The sequence below is a fragment of the Moschus berezovskii genome, chromosome 27 (assembly GCF_049115385.1).
Source record: "Moschus berezovskii isolate FMDL1 chromosome 27, NW_MosBer_1.0, whole genome shotgun sequence".
Classification (NCBI taxonomy): domain Eukaryota; kingdom Metazoa; phylum Chordata; class Mammalia; order Artiodactyla; family Moschidae; genus Moschus; species Moschus berezovskii.
This window is the reverse complement of record NC_142486.1, coordinates 12,144,004-12,166,444: the sequence shown is the minus strand read 5'-3', so window position 1 is coordinate 12,166,444 and position 22,441 is coordinate 12,144,004. Positions and strand designations below refer to the sequence as shown.

The 22,441-nt window shown below is 47.2% G+C and overlaps 1 protein-coding gene across 9 annotated transcripts in view; it reads right to left on the bottom strand.

Annotated features, from left to right (window-relative positions):
• AUTS2 (activator of transcription and developmental regulator AUTS2) overlaps nt 1–22,441 on the bottom strand; it is a 1,225,668-nt gene that overhangs the window by 337,661 nt on the left and 865,566 nt on the right. The gene's annotated exons all lie outside the window — the stretch shown is intronic.

Here is a 22,441-nt window from a genome sequence, read left to right as displayed (position 1 = left end):
GTTACATTTCTTCACCTGCTCTGCAGGCCGCCACCTGGGCTTGAGTCTGATCAGACCAAAGAGCCGGGGCTGGCACAGGTGCTAAGAGCATCTCTGCTCCTCCTCTCTGGCATCACCACCCGCACGGCCAGGACCACGGGGGACAGGGTGGCCAGGCCTAACCGCGAGCATGAGTGCAAACCAAGGGCAAATTCAGGAGCCTGTCCTCTCCCCATGGTCCAGATGTGACAGGAACTTTCTAGTGCCCAGAACTCCCCTGATACTCTCCACTTGCTCCTGGAATTACACTCAGGGACGTAGTGAAAGCAGTGCCAACATCAGCACCGAAGGCAACTTGCCTTCCTAGTCAAAACTTGAAGATAAACAAATGACAACAACCAGCGCATGGAACAAGTCTGAGCGTCCGTGGTGGGCCTGAGGGAGTGTGGCTCAACGAGGGCTCCAACTCCCTTAACCTGGTGGAGGCTGGGAGGTGCCAGTGGGCTCCACTTAACACGGACAGCAGTAACGCCAACTATCATGTCAGGAAGTCCTGCAAACGCATTGCATCTCTTCACCACAGCCTTGGTAGGGAACCGTTCCACTGAGGCTCCAGAGAGCTTCAGTGACTTTTAAGTCACACCAGCAGTCAGTTATGAATTCTAGGCTTTCTGAGTGTTGACCTTAAGCTCACTTTCCTCATCGGTGGATCCCAGAGATGGGTGGAGAGTCAGAAACTCAACAACTATGGTCATTTACTGTTTGACTGAGCTGAGGAGGTTTAAACAGAGAAATTAAGACGATGTGAACTTAACAGAACTGGAGGGTAGACACTCATTCAGATTTTGCAATCTGACCACATCAGAAGGTTTGGACTCCCACATCCTCTGTGGCTGTCGCTGTTTTGTGCTTACCCAGAAGCTATTTCTCCCACTCCTCTCTCGCTAACAGCACTCTTAAGGCAGCAGAACGCCCAGGGACCGTCATGCTGAATCGGGAAAATCCAGGCCCTTTTTGCCAGATTCCTGTTTTTCCCTTTGTCCCTTGACTGGACTGTTTCAGCCATAGAGACATAAAAGGCTCCTGATCACCTGTTTCCTTCCTTCCTGCCTTGTGTATGTTCTGCAAGGACCCACGAATGCTGCCTTGTAAGAAAAAGGTCTTTATGTGAACCCCAGTGTTCACTGCAGCACTATTTACAATAGCTAGGACATGGAAGCAACCTAGAAGTTCATCGGCAGATGAAGAGATAAGGAATTGTAGTACATATACACAACTCAGCTATGAAGGAGAACACATTTGAGTCAGTTCTAATGAGGTGGATGAACCTGGAGCCTGTTATACAGAGTGAAGTAAGTCAGAAAGAAAGACAAATATTATATATTAATGCATATATATGGAATTTAGTAAGATGGCAGCGATGATCCTACATGCAGGGCAGCAAAAGAGACACAGAGGTAAAGAATAGACTTTTGGACTCAGTGGGAGAAGGTGAGGGTAGGATGATTTGAAAGAATAGCATTGAAACATGTACATTACCATATGTAAAATACATGACCAGGGTGAGTTCCGATGCATGAAGCAGGACACCCAAAGCCGGTGCTCTGGGAAAACCCAGAGGGATAGGGTGGACAGGGAGGTTGTGGGGGGGGTTCAGGATTCGGGGGACACATGTATACCTGTGGCTGATTCATGTTGATGAATGGCAAAAACCACCAAAACATTGTAAAGTAATTATCCTCCAATTAAAATAAATTGATTAATTTTAAAAAAAGAAGAGGTTAAAAGAAAAAAGGTCTTTGCTTATGTGACTCAGTTAAAGACCTGAAGATGCGGAGATTATCTCAGATTATCACCAGGGTGGCCCTAAGTGCCACGCCAAATGCCCTTACAAGAAGGAGGCAGAGACCAGTCACACATGAGAGGGGAAAGCCAGGTGAAAACAGGAGTGGAGGCTGGAGTGAGGCGGCCACGTGCAAAGGCAGGCTGACAGCCTCCAGAAGATGGCAGAGGCACGGGGCAGATTCTCCTCTACGGCCTCTGGGTGGGGTACAGCCCTAACGGAGCCTTGATTTTGGCCCAGGGGACATGACGTGGAACTTCTAGACCCCAGAACTGAAAGACAAGTTCCTACTGTTTTAAGCCACCAAGTTCGTGGTTTGTTATAGCAGCCACAGAAAACAAATACACTCTCAAAGCCACCGACAGGCATTCTGTTACTACAACCAAACACAATGCACTTCCATCTCTTGGCCACACTCCGAGGACTGACACAGGGGCTGCTCCCTTCCTGACTGTGAGAGATACTTCTAGAAACCCTCAGATGCCGGCAAGTCTCCCTGATTTCAGTCTCCCCGAGCCTGGTACTGCCACCTTTGAGAGAGCACCGCTACCGTTAAAATCCCCATCGCGGGTCTGGGGCACAAAGTACGCGCAGCAAGTCTGATGCCCACATTCGTGGAGCAGCCGCCCTGGCAGGCAGGTTCTGTGGTGCCCTCGGCCTGAAAGCATGCGGTGCACTCTGCACACTTGTGGGGACTGGTGAAGGTGGCAGCTCCTCGGCACCCATCACACATGAGGCTCTGTTAGCAATGACGTAAACATCCCTTGGATTTCCCTGGGGGTCCAGTGGCTAAGACTCCGAGCTCCCAATGCAGGGGTCCCAGATTCAATCCCTGGTCAGGCAACAAGATTCTACATGCTGCAGCTAAGACCCGGCACCACCAAAGAAAGAAAGGAAAGACACAAGGACATCACTTGGAGTTGGGAGTCCAAGAAAGGGAGGATGTAGGGAGGGAGAGAAGGGCCCTGAAAGTTGGGGAATGGACTTTTAAAAAATCCTACTCTGTACAATAGGAGCAAATTCAGCGGAAATGTACTTAAAAGCCTTCTCAAAAGGAAAAATTGAGCTTAGGTAGAGAGGGAATCTTGGTGAAATCTTATTGATTATTAAAGCTGCCTCTGCCATCAGTCTTTGCGTGGGGCCCATTACTTGCTCCCTGGGGTATGTCCTGCTCCTCCAAAGGCCTGGTGACTTCCTGTTTAAAGTCTATTCTTCCTGTTGAATCTCTCTCTGCAGGGCCCCCTTTCCAAATTTCACTGACTGATGACACAGCCAAGATTCATGTCTCTCTGACCTTCTGCTTCTTCAGGACTTACTCATTCAGGGTCCCATTTCTCAAGAGGACCCATTTCTCCTGAGGAGTGGACTGACTTGTCTGTAAGGGATTCAGTGCTAATGTGTGTCAGGGCTTTGTTGTAGTTTTGGTTTTTGGCAGGGACGGCAGGGTGGGGGAAGCAGTGGTAGGGGTAACTGTGTGAAAGAGACCGAAATCTGAAATTTACTGAGTATTTACTACAGGTCATATCATTCTAGATGTTTTGTATCCAGATTAAAAAAACAAAACAAACAAACAAAAAACCCAGCAGCAGCTCAGAGGCATTAAGTAAATTTCTCAAGGTCAAGTCACACAGCTTGTCCTGATGGGACTGGAATGGTGACCTCACCACCGCTACCTTTCCAGGCATCTCTTCTGTCCTTCTACTTTCTAGACCTCAGGCTGCCTGACCTCCACAGGGCCCCTCAAGACCACACCTCTTAGAGCTACGGCCTGGCCTGCAGATGCACAGTTCCCGCTGTTTATACCACAGGCTAGCTATCAGGAAGAGCTCAACCAGTTTAAAAGCACATGTCTTACCATTAGGCAAAGACCAGAGTCTATCTACTGAGGTTAAGAATCACAGATGAGCACTGAAACTGTGGTTGCCAGTTTGGTGAGAAACAGGTATTTTGCAGAGTCTCAAAATATCTCCCCACAAGATCCTAATTACTCTGAAAGGAAAAACATAGTAATCTTACAGTGAGGAACCTGGTGAGCATTAAAAACTTTATCTGAGTGATCCACGCCGCATCCCCACAACCAGCAGGAAGACGTCATGAGCCCCTGATGTGATGTGATGTACCGAGAAGGGGCCATCGCACCCAAGTTTTGTCCTGCCAAGATGGTATAACCTCAATCGAATCAAAAGAAAACATCAGTGCTCTATAATGACCTAGAGGGGTGGGATGGGTGTGGGGAGGGAGGCCCAAGAGGGAGGAATATATGTGTACAGATAGCTGATTCACTTCACTGTACAGCAGAAACTAACATAACATTGTCAAGCAATTATACTCCAATTAAAAAAAGAAAAAAAACATCAGACAGGCCCAAATCAAAGGATGGATGGCCACAAAATAACCTGTCTGGACTCTTGAAAAATGTTACAGTTGTGAAAGACAAAGAAACACTGAGCAACTTTCCCAGACAGAAGGAGGCAAAGAAAACTTATGGCAACTATATGCAGTGTGGGGTCCTGGACGAACCCCAGAACCAGAAAAAGGACACAATTGGGGAAACAGGTGGACTCTGAATAAAGGTCTGTAGATTTAGCTAACAGTATTATATGAAGGTTAATTTTCTGATTTAAATATCTGTTATTATTTACTCAGTCACATCTGATTCTTTGTGACCCCAGGGACTGTAGCCTGCCAGGCTCCTCTGTCCATGGGATTCTCCTGGCAAGAATATTGGAGTGGGTTGCCATTTCCTTCCTCAGGGGATCTTCCCAACCCAGGGATCAAAACAGAGTCTCCTGCATTGGCAGGCAGATTCTTTACCACTGAGCCACCATGAAAGCCTTAAATATCTGACTCTGGTTTTAAAAGATACAGTATTAGGAGAAGCTGGGTGAAGGGTATATGGGAACTTCCTACACTATTTTTCTGTAAGTCTAAAATTATTTCAAAATGAAAAAGTAAAAAAAAAGAAAATCCCCCAAACCCCAAACCTTTCAGACACTGCTTTCTTAAAGGATCATTTTCATGTTAGAATTTAGGTGGCAACTGCTACCTCCGGTGGGCCCTCTGGGGGTCTGCGTACCTGTCACACAAGCGGTCACTCAGTGGCTGTTCGAAGCTGGTCTTGAAGGTCAAGGTGCTCCATGTGCTAGAGTCTGGGGGTCCTGAGATCAGGAGCCCTCACCCTGTGCTGCTCCCAGGGCCAACCCTGCCTTGCAGAGTGACCTTCCAGACAGTTGAAGTCTGAGGAGCTGGTTTCCAGCTGAGTTTTTCAGTTCAGTTCAGTTCAGTCGCTCAGTCGTATCTGACTCTCCGCGACCCCATGAATCACAGCACGCCAGGCCTTCCTGTCCATCACCAACTCCCGGAGTTCACTCAAACTCATGTCCACAGAGTCGGTGATGCCATCCAGCCATCTCATTCTCTGTCATCCCCTTCTCCTCCCGCCCCCAACCTTTCCCAGCATCAGAGTCTTTTCCAGTGAGTCAACTCGTCTCATGAGGTGGCCAAAGTATTGCAGCTTCAGCTTTAGCATCAGTCCCTCCAATGAACATCCAGGACTGATCTCCTCTAGAATGGACTGGTTGGATCTCCTTGCAGTATAAGGGACTCTCAAGAGTCTTCTCCAACACCACAGTTCAAAAGCATTGATTCTTCGGCGATCAGCTTTCTTCACAGTCCAACTCTCACATCCATACATGACCACGGGAAAAACCATTGCCTTGACTAGATGGACCTTGGTTGGCAAAGTAATGTGTCTGCTTTTTATTTTATTTTATTTTTTTTTTAAAATACTATCAAGGTTGGTCATAACTTTCCTTCCAAGGAGCAAGCGTCTTTTAATTTCATGGCTGCAATCAGCATTTGCAGTGATTTTGGAGCCCCAAAAAATAAAGTCTGACACTATTTCCACTGTTTTTCCATCTATTTCCCATGAAGTGATGGGACCAGATGCCATGATCTTTGTTTTCTGAATGTTGAGCTTCAAGCCAACCTTTTCACTCTCCTCTTTCACTTTCATCAAGAGGCTTTTGAGTTCCTCTTCACTTTCTGCCATAAGGGTAGTGTCATCTGCATATCTGAGGTTATTGATATTTCTCCCAGCAATCTTGATTCCAGCTTGTGCTTCTTCCAGCCCAGCGTTCCTCATGATGTACTCTGCATATAAGTTAAATAAGCAAGGTGACAATATACAACCTTGACGTACACCTTTTCCTATTTGGAACCAGTCTGTATTTCCATGTCCAGTTCTAACTGTTGCTTCCTGACCTGCATACAGGTTTCTCAAGAGGCAGGTCAGGTGGTCTGGGATTCCCATCTCCTTCAGAATGTTCCACAGTTTATTGTGATCCACACAGTCAAAGGCTTTGGCATAGTCAATGAAGCAGAAATAGATGTTTTTCTGGAACTCTCTTGCTTTCTCCATGATCCAGCGGATGTTGGCAATTTGATCTCTGGTGCCTCTGCCTTTTCTAAAACCTGCTTGAACATCTGGGAGTTCACGGTTTACATACTGCTGAAGCCTGGCTTGGAGAATTTTGAGCATGACTTTACTAGCGTGTGAGATGAGTGCAATTGTTAGAGGCTGACGATTTCACTTTCAAGAAAAGAGGACGAGGAGAACGGTGGGACACCAGCTTTTCTCTTTCTACACAGTCTCCTTCCAGATTCTGGGGAGATCGACGCGAAGGAAGAAAAGGGTATAACGGCTCTGCTAGTTGTATCTGGTTCCCTCCCTTTCCTTATCTTAAGCCACTGGAAGCAGCTCCCTCCCTTACTTCCTGTCTAAAGCCTTCCTGAGGCAGCCCAGGGCAGATGGCTCCCTGTGCTTTGTTCCTCTGCCTCTGGGCGTGGCAGATGGGGAAGGGGGGCTGGTCTTTAAGAGTCCTTCCACTTCCGACAGGCCAGGCCAGCCAGGCCCTGATGGGTAGCCCCAGGTGGGACTGCTGTGAACCAAGGGCCTTCAAGACTGGCTAATCCTGAGTGTCCTAGGATGGTGAATCAGCCCCTCTCACCTACAGACCAGAGCATGGAAGCTTCTATGATGAGTCTGCTCGTTTTCTTTTCTTTAATTGGAACATAATTGCTTTACAATATAGTGTTAGTTTCTGCTGTGCAACAAAGTGAATCAGCTATCTGTATACATATACATATGCTCCTTCCTGAGCCTCCTCCCACCTCCCACCCCCTCCCACCCCTCCAGGTCATCACTGAGCACCGAGCTGAGCTCCCTCTGCTATATACCGCAGCCTCCCACCAGCCATCTATTCTACACATGGTAGCGTGTATATGTTTGGGCTAGTCTCCCATTTCATCCCACCCTCTCCTTCCCCACGGTGTCCACAAATCTGTTCTCCACATCGGTGTCTCCATTTCTGCCCTGCAAATAGGTAAAAATGGTATTGATGAATCTACTTGCTCTGGCTTTCCTACAGAAAACTCTGGAATCTCAGGATACAAGTGAGTTGCTTACTGCTGGGTCCATGGAAGTTAGATGATAAGTACTGTCACCAGCGATAACGTGGTGTAACTTCTATACTGATCAGAGAAGGCGTGGACGTATTGTCACCAAAGCATTAGATTTTGCCTCAGTTCTTCTCTTGTTCCAAGTCCCTCCACTGTAAAATGAAGACTAAACATTCTTCCCCAGGGGTGCTGGCTATGAGGTTTAAATGACCTACCTTTTGGTGCTTTAACACATTTGGTGCAAAAATCCAGATAGGTCACACGACAATGTGAATGTACCAAACATTCCTGAAATGTACGCTTAAAAATGGCTAAGATGAGAAATTTTGTTACATGTGTTTTGCCATAACAACAAGAGAAAAAAGTCATTCAGTATATCATTAAAAAAAAAAAAAAACCCACACAAACATCAGTTGCTAGGTTTAATATACCGCCACTTTGTTCTGAATGGTTACCATCACCACATGTATTGATTCCTAGATTAGATGCAGACAAACTCCTGGCGCTCTGGCTGGGCTCCCGCTCACTCCCACAGCTCCAACTGTCTTCGAAACCCAGATGGTCCTTGGGCTCCCAGACACCATCCTGCAGATGGGCTCGCTCCTGCACCATAAATGTGCACAGTCTCTTCAGCCCATGCAGCGGAGGTTCCTGGCAGCCACTCCCTGGACTCACACCCTCTCTCCCCCATGCTGTATGTATGTGCTCAGTGGTTCAGTCATGTCCGATTCTTTGCAGCCCCAAGGGCTGTAGCCCACCAGGCTCCTCTGTCCATGCAACCTTCTAGGCAAGAACACTGCAGTGGGCTGCCATTCCCAACCCCAGGGGATCGTCCCAGGGATGGAACTCGCATCTCTCGAGTCTCCCGCACTGGCAGGTGGATTCTCTACCGCTAGTGCCACCTTGGAAGCCTGTTTTCCCCCATTCTCAGTCTCCAATTCATGATATCGACACCCACCCATCAGCCTTACTTGAAACCTGACCCCCACATTCCAAGGGTCACAAACTCATGTCAATTCCACTTCAGAAATGCTTCCAAAATCTAACTCCTCCCTTTTCCACCACTTTAGTTGAGATCCCAACTGCCTCTCATCCAGCCAATGATGCCAACAATCTCTTTGTTCATCGTCCTTCTCCCACCTCATCCTTCCACCACTACCAGGGTTAATTCTCTTCCAGAAAGTCAAATCTGATGTGCCATTCACCTACACACATGGTACCCAGTGGGCTCCCATCTGAACCAAGTCTAAGAACTCTGCATCTTGCCCTACAAGGTCGGTTTATAAGAAGCTGCTTATATCAACCCACATTTACAGTCACATGTCCCCCCATCCCCTTCCAGGAACCTGGCTCCGTTATGTCTCTCCATACGCTAAGACTGTCACAACTCTTCATTTTCTGAAAGTAATATCCCCATTTGCCTATTACCTGCACGACTCTTGCTACCTAGCAATCATTCACATCCACGTGTTTCAGCAAGATCTCAGTCGAAGGCCTCTTCTCCCAGATAGCAGGGTCCAGCCAGTACACCATTCCTCAGCATACACTGGGCTGGGGGTGGGGGGGAGATTAATAATTCATCAAGGTTCCTCAGTTTTCTCCTCAGTTAGATCTTCTGTCTCTGAAGGCTTGTATGTCTTCATCATTGCTTCGTTCCTAATGCCCAGAACAGTGTGTGGCTGAGCACGTAGAGAAGGCTAAGTCTGTTGAATGAACTATGAGTGGAAACGCTGTGGCTGAGTTTCTCAACTTCCAATCTTAGGCAAGTCATTTCGGCAAGGCCGCCTGCTATAACTTAAGATGGACACAAGACACTGGACACAAGCTAGGTACTCTGGGATGACCATAATTCCTTTAGACAAGTAAGTTATATTTTGTACCCTGGATAAGTAATTTACTAGCCGGCATCTCAGTGACTTCAAAGACCTCTGTGTCTCTTACAGGAGCTGTCATCACCTACTGTGTCAACAGCATTAATGAATTCTGGACTATTCTAAATAGGTGTACTCACCAATTCTTACTCTCGAAAATCCTGTGCCCCTCTGTAACTTTTAATAGCTTAGTATTCTTTAACATTTTGATCTTCTGTTTTTAAGTTATTATTTATTTTTTTGGCCATGCCAAGAGGCATGTAAATTCTTAGTTTCCCGACCAGGGATCAAACCCATGCCCTCCCGTAGTGGTGGCATAGAGTCTTAACCACTGGACCACCATGGAAGCCCGTTAATAGTTTAATTTAAGCAAGAGAGACCCAATCTGTGCATGGTACTCAAGATAATTCTATGAAAATTTAGGCAAGTATTGTATATAAAGGAAAACATATTCATATTTCAGACCCTGTGACCAGTACTAAGTGTTAACTTTGGATGAAGATCAAGGCAGCTTTGGCGGCTGGCAAGAAGTACCTGTGAGCACCTGACTCACCTGGCAGGGAGGTCAGAGTGCACTTTATCAACACATCGTTCGTTGTCTGCCAAACTTCCACTTTTTGGATCCTCACCTACTCCATACAGAGCTACCTCCAGAGCACCTTTGCACAACATGGCCCTGTCTTTCTACCCACAGCCTGGCCGATCCATAGTCCTTTCCAGAGAACCTGCTTCCCAGGATGTAACCTGTTGTTTAGTTGCTGTTGTGTCCGACTCTTTGCCACCCCATGGACTGCAGCATACCAGGCTCCTCTGTCCTTGGGATTTACCGGGCAAGAATAACTGGAGTGGGTTGTTATTTCCTTCCTGAGGGGATCTTCCCAACCCAGGGGTTGAATCCACATCTATCACACTGGCAGGTGGATTCTTTACCACTGAGCCACCAGGGAAACCCAGGCTGACCCAATCAGAATCCTTTCCATGGATTTTAGTAACTGCAGTGGAAAAGCAGGCAGTCTCTCTTCCACTGGCTGAAGCTGAAAGGCGCAGGGCTCAGAAAGACAGTTCATGATTTCTACCAGCAAGAGAAAATAATTTCTGCAAACAATCAAGAATAAAGTGGATATGGGCTTCCCAGGTGGTTCAATGGTTAAGAATCCACCTGCCAGTGCAGGGGACATGGGTTCAATCCCTGCTCCGGGAATGTCCCGCACACCATGGAGAAACCGAGTCCACGTGCCACAACTACTGAGCCTGTTTGCTAAGGCCCATCCTGTGCCAAGAAGAGTAGCCCCTGCTCTATGCAATGACAGAAAGCCCGGGGGTGGCAACGAAGACCCAACGCAGCCTAAACAGTAAATCAATAAAAAATGAATAAATCTTTAAGAAAAAAGAATAAGGTGGACAGACAGAAAGAAACAGAGCCGAGACAAGGAGGGCACTCAACTCCTTGTTCTGCACAATTGAAGCCGAGCTGCATAGCTCTGCCTTTCTGATGGCTTGGTTATCTCGATACTTATATTCCAGAAGGCTACACATTCCTCTATTTTTTAGTTTGAATTTAACTTGTTATTTGAAGCTAAACAAATCTTAAAAACACAACGAAACCCTGCTAACATAAATACTAAGCTGTTAAATGTTAAGAGCTTTAAAATGACCCCATGGTTTCATGAAGGCTCTTGTAGGAGTTTTCTGGAAAGTCTCTAATATTTGCAAATCACATACTTTCTTTAGTTATAGAAGGTTGAGGGATCTTTCGTACAATGAATAAGTCCTATGTAATTGATTCACTGAGTAAACTGCATTGTTTTTTTCAGTGTCTACTCTTCTTACAGAGGGTCTAACTGCTCATCATCAGAGGTTCAGGATGCGGTGAGGCTACCAGTGTAACTCTGGGTTAACTAAGTAGGTAGTCCACATACGCTGTCCTGCTGTCTCTGGGGAATACGTTACTTGAAATTACTGCTGCATTCTAAACAGACCATCTGAGAGGGATAATTGCTTTTCAATGACTGGATCAATAATTTTGTTTTTCACCTTTACTACTTGAGTGATTGGATCTAAGCCCAAAGGAGAAAAATCAGGTCAGTCCCCTGGACCTCCTGCCATTCAGCAGGAAGATCAACGTGCCTGCGAGGGAGTCCAAGGAGGGGAGCGGGCCAGGGAGAACAGTTCTTAGGGCGCTAACTTAATTTCAAATTTCTCAACGAGAGAAGCCATGTTTATCTATGGCTCTTCTGTTGCAGCATTAAAAAACTGCCTTGAGGATACAAGGTATAACTCGTTTTATGTGTGGCTTATTGAATAAGTTCATGAATTGATGACCCGACCACGTATACCAGCCAAGGGGAACAGCAGTTCAGCCACTCTGCCCAGGAAGGGGAATATCTCAAGCTCTGGAAGAGGGATGACGGGGCTGGAGATGCAGAGAGAGGTCATTTGGTAGCAGAACAAAGACAATGCCCATACGTGCAGGCATGAGTGAACATTCTAGTCCAGCACTCAGGACCCAGTGATGTGAAACTTGTGATATGATGCAGGAAACATAAGAGATGTGGGTTCAGTCCCTGGGTGGAGAAGATCTGTTGGAGAGGGAAGTGGCAACCCACTCCAGTATTCTTGCCTGGAGATTCCCATGGACAGAGGAGCCTGGAGGGCTACGGTCCACAGTGTTGCAAAGAGTTGGACACGATGGAAGAGACTTAGCATGCATGCACAACTCTGGCTGACAAACTGGGCCTGATCTGGATCCCATTCATTGCCGAGATGGTCCTGTAAACCTTTCCAACAGGAGAGATGATGCTAAGCAATATATTAAAAGAATGAGGCATTTTGCCAAAGTGACTGCTTAGCTAACAAAATCGATGCTTTTCAAGCACCTCAGAAGCACCATTTGCATGCAACTAATGTACTAACAGCAAATGGGGGCTTATTACTCAATTAAAGCTCATCACAGAGCATCTTTTTCAAGCAATATTCTGCTGGATGTTGGAGTTACAACTGAAAGGGAAAAAGTGCCGTTTGAGCATTCCCTTTCAGCCCAGCATCCTACTGTTCCCCCTGGTCTTTCCCTGTCAGTCCTCAGGCTTACTGGAATGTGGCAGCAGGGAAAGCTGGGTGGTGAAGAATGCTGCATTAGGAGCCAGACAACCTGGCTTTAAAACCACCAACTGGTACAAGATTACATAAAGCTTGTTACATAGGATTACATTTGGGCTTATTACATAAGCTCCCCATGACTCAGTTTCCTTGTCTGTAAACTGGGGATAACATTAGCACTTACCTGGTAGGGCTACAATGCAGATTACACAGCTCAGTCCATGTAAAGGACATAAACACACGATTCAAGTAATTTTTTTTGTTATTGTTGTTCAGTCGCTAAGTAGTGTCTGACTCTTTGCAACCCCATGGACTACAATGCACCAGGCTCCCCACATCCTTCACTATTTCCTGGAGTTTGCTCAAATTCATAGTTATCTATTATGTAATATTATTTCTGTATAACATGCAACATTAGATACCTTATAAAATACAAAGTCAATGAGATCTGAATAAAAGGTAAGAATCCCACCCCTGCTACCATTAGGACACGAGGTAACTTACCTCTTCCATCCTCTGTTTCCTTCTAAGTAAAACGGGGTTGATTGTGCCTACACTTTGGGGGGTTGGTGTGGAGACTGTATGAAATAATGTGTACAGCATCCTGACCAACATTTCTAACCGGGTTTATCAGAGTGCGAGGCTGCTGCGTGGATGCACGTGGATTCTGCCACGCGAGGACCCAGATTTCCTTCCTTCTGTCTGAACACAGGCAGACGAGAACAGTAACGATCAGCCTGAGGCTTGGTGGGGCCTGGCACGTAGGACCCTGGGTTCTCCTCGGAGAAAGGAGCTGCTGCGGACCAACGCCCGGGGGTAGGCATCGCAGAGAGAGCAGAGTGCAGGGAGCACCGCGCTCTGCCCCTGGAGGCGTGAGGCGGCCTGTCCCCTGCCAGCCGGGGATATTCCCAGACACGCACACACCTGCACGCTGGCTCCCCATAATTCTTTCCCCGGCTTCCTTCTTGGGGCACGAGGGGAGCGGCCCCTGCTTAGCCCGCATCCCCTCCCAGCCGGGCCTCAGTGCAGAGAGCCAGGGCCCCTGGACTCCCCCCTCAGACTGCCCGCCTGCAGCACACTGGAGCCGGGGAACTTGCCTGAGAAGCCAGTAAAATTTTAATGCACTCTGTAGCGCGGTCATGTCATACTCGGTTATGGCAAATAATCCCAGATGCCTGCAGAGGTAAAATGGAGCTGTAATGTGCTTGCCTCCTAACCCGAGCTGACAGCAATGATGTACGACTACCATTAGCGGAAAATATCACTTCAACTAACCCATGATCCAGCTCCGCTCAGGGTCACATTATCCATGAGGAACAAATTACACTCCCAAAGTAAATACAAATTTTCTACACGAAATGGGTACAAAAAAATAAAAAAGGGAAGGGGGCGATCCGTCCCCTTGGCCAGCACACTGCTGAGTGACATAGATGATAAAGGACAGGACAAATCATTGGCTGACAGAGCGCTGCGCTGTAATCAGCTCTGCCGGCACGCACTCTAGCCGATAAACACTATATTCTTCCCTTAGTGGCAAATACATAATCTTTAACACAGACACGGCTGCTTCGGATACTGACCACTGGGTTGCAGGAACACCCCAAGCAGCACGTGCCATCCGACAAGGAAAGTGCTGTTTGGGCTTGATGGACCCCAAGATCCCCTGCAGCGGTGGGGGAGACAGTGTCTAGAGGGTTCTTGAAGGGGCAGATGACACCAAGTGAAGCTGATCTGGGGGGGTCCAGTGCAGGGGCTGTGGTAATACCATGGCCTGTTCCCCTGTGTGCTGGGCACAGGAAGAAAGCAGTCTGGAGAGACCACACCAGACGCAAGAGGCTTGGGACTGGCAGGTCCAGTAATTCCCCACCTGCCTGGGTGACCAGGACAAGACCTTTTCCCCTTTCATGACTCAAATAATCAACAGAGTAACTTCCAGTTATAGAACTAATATTTAGAGACCATCTACTATTTGTCAGACACTAGATGTGGGGTACTTGCCGGGAGTCGATGGTTACGCACAGACAGTAAAACAAGGCTGAGCATCTCGACCAAAGGTGCTGAGCCTGTGGGGTGTGAGCCCCCACTTCATTTCTCATGGTGAGCCCTGGGCTGACATGGCCACTCACCTGTATGAGCGAAAACATACCTGTAGCCCTCGCTTTCTTACCTTGGACAACCGATTCCCAGGTTAAAAAAATAAAGCCACATTTCAGAAGAGCTTGTAAAGCTCAGTTGTCAGTGGACCAAAGTTGTGTTTCCTCCGTGTCATCGAGCAACTGTCATGTCTGAACATGACAATTCCAGCTTTTAGAAGCTGGAAGGTTTGTGGGTAGATGGGTAGGTACAATCCAGGTCTCCTGGAGGGTGTAGCACAGAGAAGAAGGTAGCAAAGATTCTCAAATACCTATGGGCATTTCCCAAATCATCTTTGAATACAGGGGGAAAGAGCCCAGAGCCTGGAATCCTAAGACAGCCCATATCTCAGCTCTATCACTTATCAGTTTGTAAGTTTCATTTTCTTTATTTGTAAAATGACATATGCTTGAGAAGATAGTCCTTGAAAGGACTGATCATTCACTTTGGCTCACCAAAGGTGATAAACAGTGTAGCAGCTAAGGATACACACAGATCCCCACAATAAAATGACGCAAGTAAAAGTGTTTTGAATGACACAATGTTCCCTACAATGTGAAACAGTGTTTCATCTTATTACTTAGCTATTATTATTGACCCTACTTTGGTCACCAGTCCCAAAGAGCAGACTCACTGGAAAAGACCCTGATGTTGGGAATGAGTAAGGGCAGGAGAAGATGGGGGCGGCAGAGGTTGAAATGGTTGGATGGCATCATCAACTCAACGGACATGAGTTTGTGCAAACACTGGGAGATGGTCAAGGACAGGGAAACCTGGCATGCTGCAGTCCATGGGATCACAGAGAGATGGACACGACTGAGCAACTGATTGATTTTAATCTCATTTGTTTACTCCCCCTAATAAATTACTAGTATCTAACTTTTTTTTTTTTTTGGCCAAGAAATTAGGGAGTTGAAAAGTCATTAAGAGTCCCAAAGAAGAAAGATGAAGCCCAAGGTGAATGCTCTGGGCACAACCACCAGTCCCAGGGTTCCTGCTCAGTCCTTACTTCAAACACTCCATCTCACTGTCTCAGTAAGCATGCATATCATCAGCAATGAACCATGCCTGGGATTGAATAGCACTAAAGAAAGCTGCTCTGCTTACTCTTCAAGTAACTGGGGGTATTATGGAGGTCTACAGCCAGTACTTCTCAACACGACCCTGAGAACCAACAGGGGAAAGCCTCAGATGTAGGCCAACTTGACCTTCCCAGTTGTAACTTTGGAAAAAAAAGGAAAAAATAATATCCATGCACTTAATTTTGGGACTTCTGAAAGTATAAAGTTTGGCTAATTATGAAAGTATCCTAATACAGAGATTTTATTATCTTTATCACATCTAGATATGGCAAGGTTGCAAGGAGTGATTCCATTACCCATCATCATATATCACCATCTAGAAGTTGCCAAAGGGGGGTTAACTAACACACTCACGCCTACAAATACACATATTCATGACCACAAAGAGATGCCTACATCTTTACTGAGGACAAACATTCTCCAATCCAAATACAGACTAAGATAGACTCTTCCGACAACCAAAGAACCCAGGCCATACTCACTGATAAGCCACCAGATTAAGGATCACCAGTACCAATGCCCCTGCTTAGGACCTCCCTAACTTTTAGCTGGCTCAGGATTCATGGTCCATTTCATGAGACTGAAAGCCGTCACCTAATTCCTCCTTGGCTTTGCAGCAGTCCCTTAGCTGAGCCATAAAATCCAAGCCAATGGTTCATTCAAAGGGAAAGCAGCTGATCTTTACTCTGGCAATGTAAAATCATGTATTCAACTCTGGACCTCTCCTGAAGAACTCCTTTAATAGGTCAAATAATTCTCATTGTTAACCATAGAGTCCTTGAAAAGTACTATGTCAACTAGCTTTTCACTAGCTCCCATGCTCTCCTAAATAATTAGGGCAATTGAGGAACAAGATTAAACTAACTGCTGCTTACTGCGGAGAAGGCAATGGCAAGCCACTCCAGTACTCTTGCCTAGAAAATCCCATGGATGGAGGAGCCTGGTAGGCTGTAGTCCATGGGGTCGCTAAGGGTCGGACACGACTGAGCGACTTCACTTTCACTTTTTACTTTCACACATTGGAGAAGGAAATGGCAACCCACTCCAGTGTGCTTGCCTGGAGAATCCCAGGGACGGGGGAGCCTGGTGGGCTTCCGTCTATGGGGTCACACAGAGTCGGACACGACTGAAGTGACTTAGCAGCAGCAGCAGCAGCAGCTGCTTACTGACAAGTGCATGATGACAGTCACGCAACTTTGTCAAGTCCATGGTGGTTCATTAGTAGGTACCTGCATAAAAAATAAGTGAGTTGGATGGGGAAGGAGATGGGAGGGAGGTTCAAAAGTGAGGGGATACACGTATACCTATGGCTGATTCATATTGAGGCTTGACAGAAAACAATAAAATAAAAAAAAAATAAGTGCGTTGATATGAACAACTAAATGAAAGAACCATCAAACAGGTAATGACCTTGTTTAGACATCAAGCTCATACATAAGTTTCCTTTAGCTACTTCAAAGTGTCAACACGGATGTGTCCACACTATGTTTATTTCCTGTTAGGAATTTGACAGAGGTGAAAGACTGGAGAAAAATTTTACATAATCTTCCTTGTACCTTGGCAAAGAGAAAATACTTTCATGTACATTCCCTCTGGGTCTGCTATGTTGCTGGGGCCTAAGTAACTAACTACACAGAAAAACACGATATTCAGAGCTACACCACTGAACTCAGTCTCATATTACAGATGACAAAACTAAGGTTCAGCAACATTAGGTAATTTACCCAGGGCCACACACTTGGTTGGTTAGAAATTAGAAGTCAGGTCTTCCAAGTATCCTTCTCCATTACCTGCACATGAGAACAAGGGAATATCTAGAACCCATTCCTGTTACTATTCAGTCTAAGAAACAAGAGTTTAGCTGAAGATGACTGACCAATTTCCAATAATTTGAGTATTCATTTGATTTATATTTAATAAAGAATATGTACATATATAAATATGCATATATATTAACCCATGCATAAATCCTCTGGGGTTTTTCAGGTGTATGAACAGATATTCTACATACACATTCAGCGTGAGTGAAGCAAGTTTTGCTCTGGTACAAAAATGCAATGATATGAGGCAGAGATGAATTTAATGAAACTTGGGATTTAAAATAATTTGCAGCAGAGATTAAATCCAAGGATGGTATCAATAGGACTTTTGGAAGGATAGGAAGGAATTAAGCCAGATGGAAGCATGGTGATGCTGGAAGAACAACCCAGTGTCGTTTTGACTCAGACTTAATCTTGGAGGTTGAACTGATGGGCATCACTCAACAAGAGCTGCAGAAAATTTCCAAATAAAGGAGGAAATTTATAAATGACTCAGAAATATCTTACAAAAAAAATACAATTATACAAGAAATATGGAAGGCTGGGGAAGAGAGCCCAGAAAACACTCCTTGGGATTGACATGAGGTGCACTCAGGTAACAGCACCAGTTTTCTGAGTTTTCTCAAGTGGTTTCACTTATCCCCTCCATTGAGAGATGAGTACCCAGGAAAGGGAATGAAAATTCAGCAAAACAATGATCATGACTGAACACGGGGGATATAAAGATGAGAACCTGAGTCCCGACTCTTCTCCTGGGCCATGACTGTGTGTTTTGCTGCTATGAAACCAGAAGAGAGGAGAAAATTCCTTTCTTTTCCTGCAAAGTAGGACAGCATCTTTAAGTTGTCTCCTGATCAGAATACATCCTATTTCAAAACCAAGAAGGGAAGTTCTACAAGTAACAAAGGGGGATGCCTCCTGGGCTTCCAGAATGTTGCTGAGGGTGCAGAGTTTTTACCAAGTGTGAAACATGGTCCATCAAGGGGTGGGGCTCTTCCACCATAAGCACAAGCCAGATGTCCCATCTTTCATCTGACATCTCAGCAGTTTCTTGACCCTTCCAGGAGACAAGTCAGGCATGTGGTTTGTGTTGAGTTAGGAATACAAGCCTCTGTCAGTTTTCTAGCTGCTTTTCTTAGGAACTGCCCCCTTTCCATACAAGTGAATACAAAATGATCAAACACAACACGTACAGCTTGAATTAAAAAGTTAGAATGCACCAAAAGGTGTGTGTATGTTAAAGGGAGGAGGAGCTGACACGGGAAATCCGGGGTTCAGTATTGGCCGCTCGTCAGTATCCCAGCCGGCGGTCCTGGGTGCTGATGAACAAATCCAGGGACCCAGCAACCTTCTTGAGGAGATCATTCCCGTCATTAAAAACCCAGGGAGGGGAAACTGCAAGCGGAAGTCGTGCTAAAAGCTTCATGAGGACAAGGAGAAAGGTTCACATCTACAAAGACGTTGTGTACGTGTGCATTACATGCACTAGGCACTACACATCTACAAACACAAGCACGTGGGGTATGTGTACACACACAACACCCCTATTGCTTTCAGGTCTCTCTCCTGAGCTGTCGAAACGTTAAGAGCATTAACGAAGAAGAAAGTAAATGCTTCTTTTGGACATTTGTTATAAGGCAGTAGTTCTCAAAACCAGTTGCATAAAAAGTACCAAGAAGCTTTCTAAAAAATACGGATGCCACGGTCCCCACCCCGATGGACCTCATCAGACCCTCCCTGCTGCAATGGGCATCTGGAAACTGACCGTGTTTGGCTTGTGGGCTGGGCCGCCCACTCCATCACCCTCTGCTCCCTCCAGGATGGCATGCTTGCTCTCTGCTCAAACTGTGCCGAGAGGAAAGACTGATGATTGGGGTAAAGAATTTAATAATCATTGTTTGGGGACCCTTTCAAATTTCACAACACTTCCATTCAGTCTGTGTCAGGAAGAAGTGACCGAGGGGAATAAGGTGGGGCCTCGGGTTCCAGTGGAAAAAGAAGCTCACACCTCTTATCCTCTGGCATGTTCTCTGGCAGACCCTGAGCTTTTGGAAGAGAAGGATTGCCTTCCACCTTCCCCAAGTGATTCTCCCTCACTCGACTCCAAGGAAAACGAATGGAAGTTGACATTTACAGAGCACAGACCAGGCACGGAGCCAGTTTAACTGGCTCAAGGTGGGGGACGTTGTTATCCCCATTTGGCAGATGAGAGGATCGAGGCTTGCCCACGGCCCTGGAGCTGTGAGGGACAGTCAGGAATAAGCCCAGACCATCAGACTCGGCGGCCCAAGCACATGACTGCTGAGTACCACCAGCTCATTCATGTGGCCCACTGAACACACAGGAAGTGGGTGAATGGAAGGGGAATCACTTTTCACCTCCACTTCGATTTCACAACCAAACTGGGAGTGTTTCTCAGCACAATGGGCTGCTGCCAGTAGGAGAGAAAGAGAGGAAACAAGAGAAAATATAGGCCAAACATGGGGAAACATGCATGTTGCCTCTTTGTTCGCGTTATACCAATTCATTTCAGGTGGGGGACTGGAATAATTGATTAATTTGGGTGATTAAGGTGCCAAGTGCGGCCTCTTTTCTCTACACTAACTGCAAAGAACAATCCCAAATCTAAGATGCAGCGTTCCCAGCCTTCCCTACTCCTCCACCCTGTTTCTACTCTTCACAGAAGTCCTCCAGGGCCGCTGACATTAACGTGAAATGTACTCTCACAGCTGGTGGGGGGAGTGGGGGCGCCAAGGGATGCTGTGCTCGGTGTCCCGTCAAGCCTTCTCCACGTATGAGAACTTCTCCTGCATTTATGTAAAGCTCTGCTTTCTAGCCCTCTTCTCAGTCACTCCCACATTAATTAGTAAGGGTATCATTTTATAAATTACAGCTTCCTATCAGAGGAAAGCAGAGTTTATCTTAATTCAGTCAGCTGTGTGAAATACGGTACCCTAATTTTAGACCGCCGGCTCTGCTGATCCCTACGGAGTTAGAGAATGACAGGTCTTCCGGAGAGAAATCCCAGTGGGTCCCCTACAAGCCTCACTTTTGCCTCCGACAGCCTCCCTGGTGGGGCTGCTGAAAGGATCCCAGGACACTGAGTGGCATCTCTGACGCCATTAGCAATTCAGATTCGAATGCGAGTCCTCCAAAGAGCACGGAGGCAGCCCGGGTTAGCTCTGGGGCTCCGAGCAGCAGCAAGAGGCTCTAGCAGGATGGAGGCTGACGGGGGCCAGACCCTGGTGCGGAGCAGAAGCCTGGGAGGATGCTGTTAAAGGCAGTGATAAACACCGGACAGTCTCAGTCCAAACAGGGAAGCCTCGACAGTCTTAACTACAACGGGCCAAGCAGGCACGATGGCAATTACAGTCTCCAGGGCTCCTGCCGGGGCCCCCTGGAGGAACGCCGGGCGGGCGACAGGGCTGGGAGAGACAGGGGAGTGCCTATGGAGGAGCCCCTGGGGAAGGAGACGAGGACCTGTGGGGCCACTGCCGTCCACAGGGAAAGTGGCTGGGGAGGCGAGGCAGGAACTCCCCCCTTTCCAAAGGACTGGCCACTCCCAACGGCCCTCTGTGGCCACCGTCACCCCTCCCGTGTACTTGCCTATGGACATCTCCTATTCTCCTTCATTGTCCCGAAATCACACCAAACTCAAGAGCCATGGGCGCTGGCTACCTTCTCACCCATTCCCCTGGGCTTACACTCCACTGCTTCCCACACTCGGAGATGAACACCCGAGCGGCAGAGACTCAGGGACACAGCAGACCAGTAGTTGGGGTGCTCCCAGGATGCAGGAAACACCTAGGCCCACAGATGCCTCTGGTAACTGTAGGCAGCACTGATAATTCTCAACGTTAATAGTTAGTGATCTCGTAGACAAGGGGTGCGAGCCACCGGCAGAGTCTGAGGCACTGGCCTGAGACGTGGCCCGGGCGTCAGGGACCCGTGCAGCTCCAGGGGCATCCGGAAGCACAGTCAAGGCTGAGACTGTTCATCGAGACGCCTTCGTGGAACACAAAACTGGACGCCGTGCCGCCTTCTGCCACTGCTGGAGACGGGACACTTCCTGAATTCACTCCGCCTTATAAAGCAGGAACGTGTGCTTGGCAGTGCGACCCCAAGGAAGCCTCATCCCCTTGGAAAGGGCCACCCACTTGGAAAGTGAGATCTACTGTCCCCTGGTAAAGATCTTCTGGAGCAGCCAGAAGTGCCAGTCTCTCCCTGGGTCCCGGGTCTGATGGAACGAGACGACGGCTGCCCTGTGGGATGTGGCCAGGATGGCTTGGGGGCCGGCGGGCTTACTTGATCACCAAATGCCCACCATGCCCACATGCCTCAGGCACCCACTACACACTGGCTGCCAGAGACACAGTGGGGGAAACGACTTCCAAGAAGTTAGGACTCCCCGGGGGCTGGAGGAAGGAAGCGCCTACTTGTCAGCTAAACAAAAGACTAACCCACAGCCCCCTTTTCAGTGTGTACTTTCACTGTCATCCAACAGCCCATTACCGTGTCACAGCACGGCGCACCCTTCCATAGGTCACTTTGTTTAAAATGACATGGATAATGCACATGTCAGCAAGCTGACAGTCCTAGCCGTCCTTCAGAGATAAAAACCTCAAGGCGAGAGCCTGTTCTTATCTGGGGGACACGCACTGGTCTATCATCCAAGTCAGGCAGAACATGATTTCTCCAGAGAGCACTTTTTTCATTTCCTGATTTTAAGGAAATCAAATAAGCACCATTTGTCTTCATCTGAATATGCTTGACCTGCTCAAATGATGATGTCTCGCATTTTATAACGGGCTGCATATGCTGAATTCAAATTAACGACAGCACAGAACAAGGGCCTTTAGATCTCTCTTGGAGGCTGGCAGCAGAGAAGGAGGGGGAAAATGCTGGGCTCCATGGAAAGATCCCACTAAATACTAACCACAGGATTCTGAGTAAAACCTGCCAGCATGTCGGAGGTGAGAGTCGGGGAGAAGAGCTCAGGAAAGCCAGCTGGGCAGGCCAGACCCAGAAACTGGGGATGGGGGGAGGATGGGTACATTTCTTTTGGTGCCAAGCAATATAGAAACCATGATATTCAGGTTAACTCTTTTTGAAATGCATAGAGCGGCAATAACATTGGAAAGAAATTTAGTCGGAGGG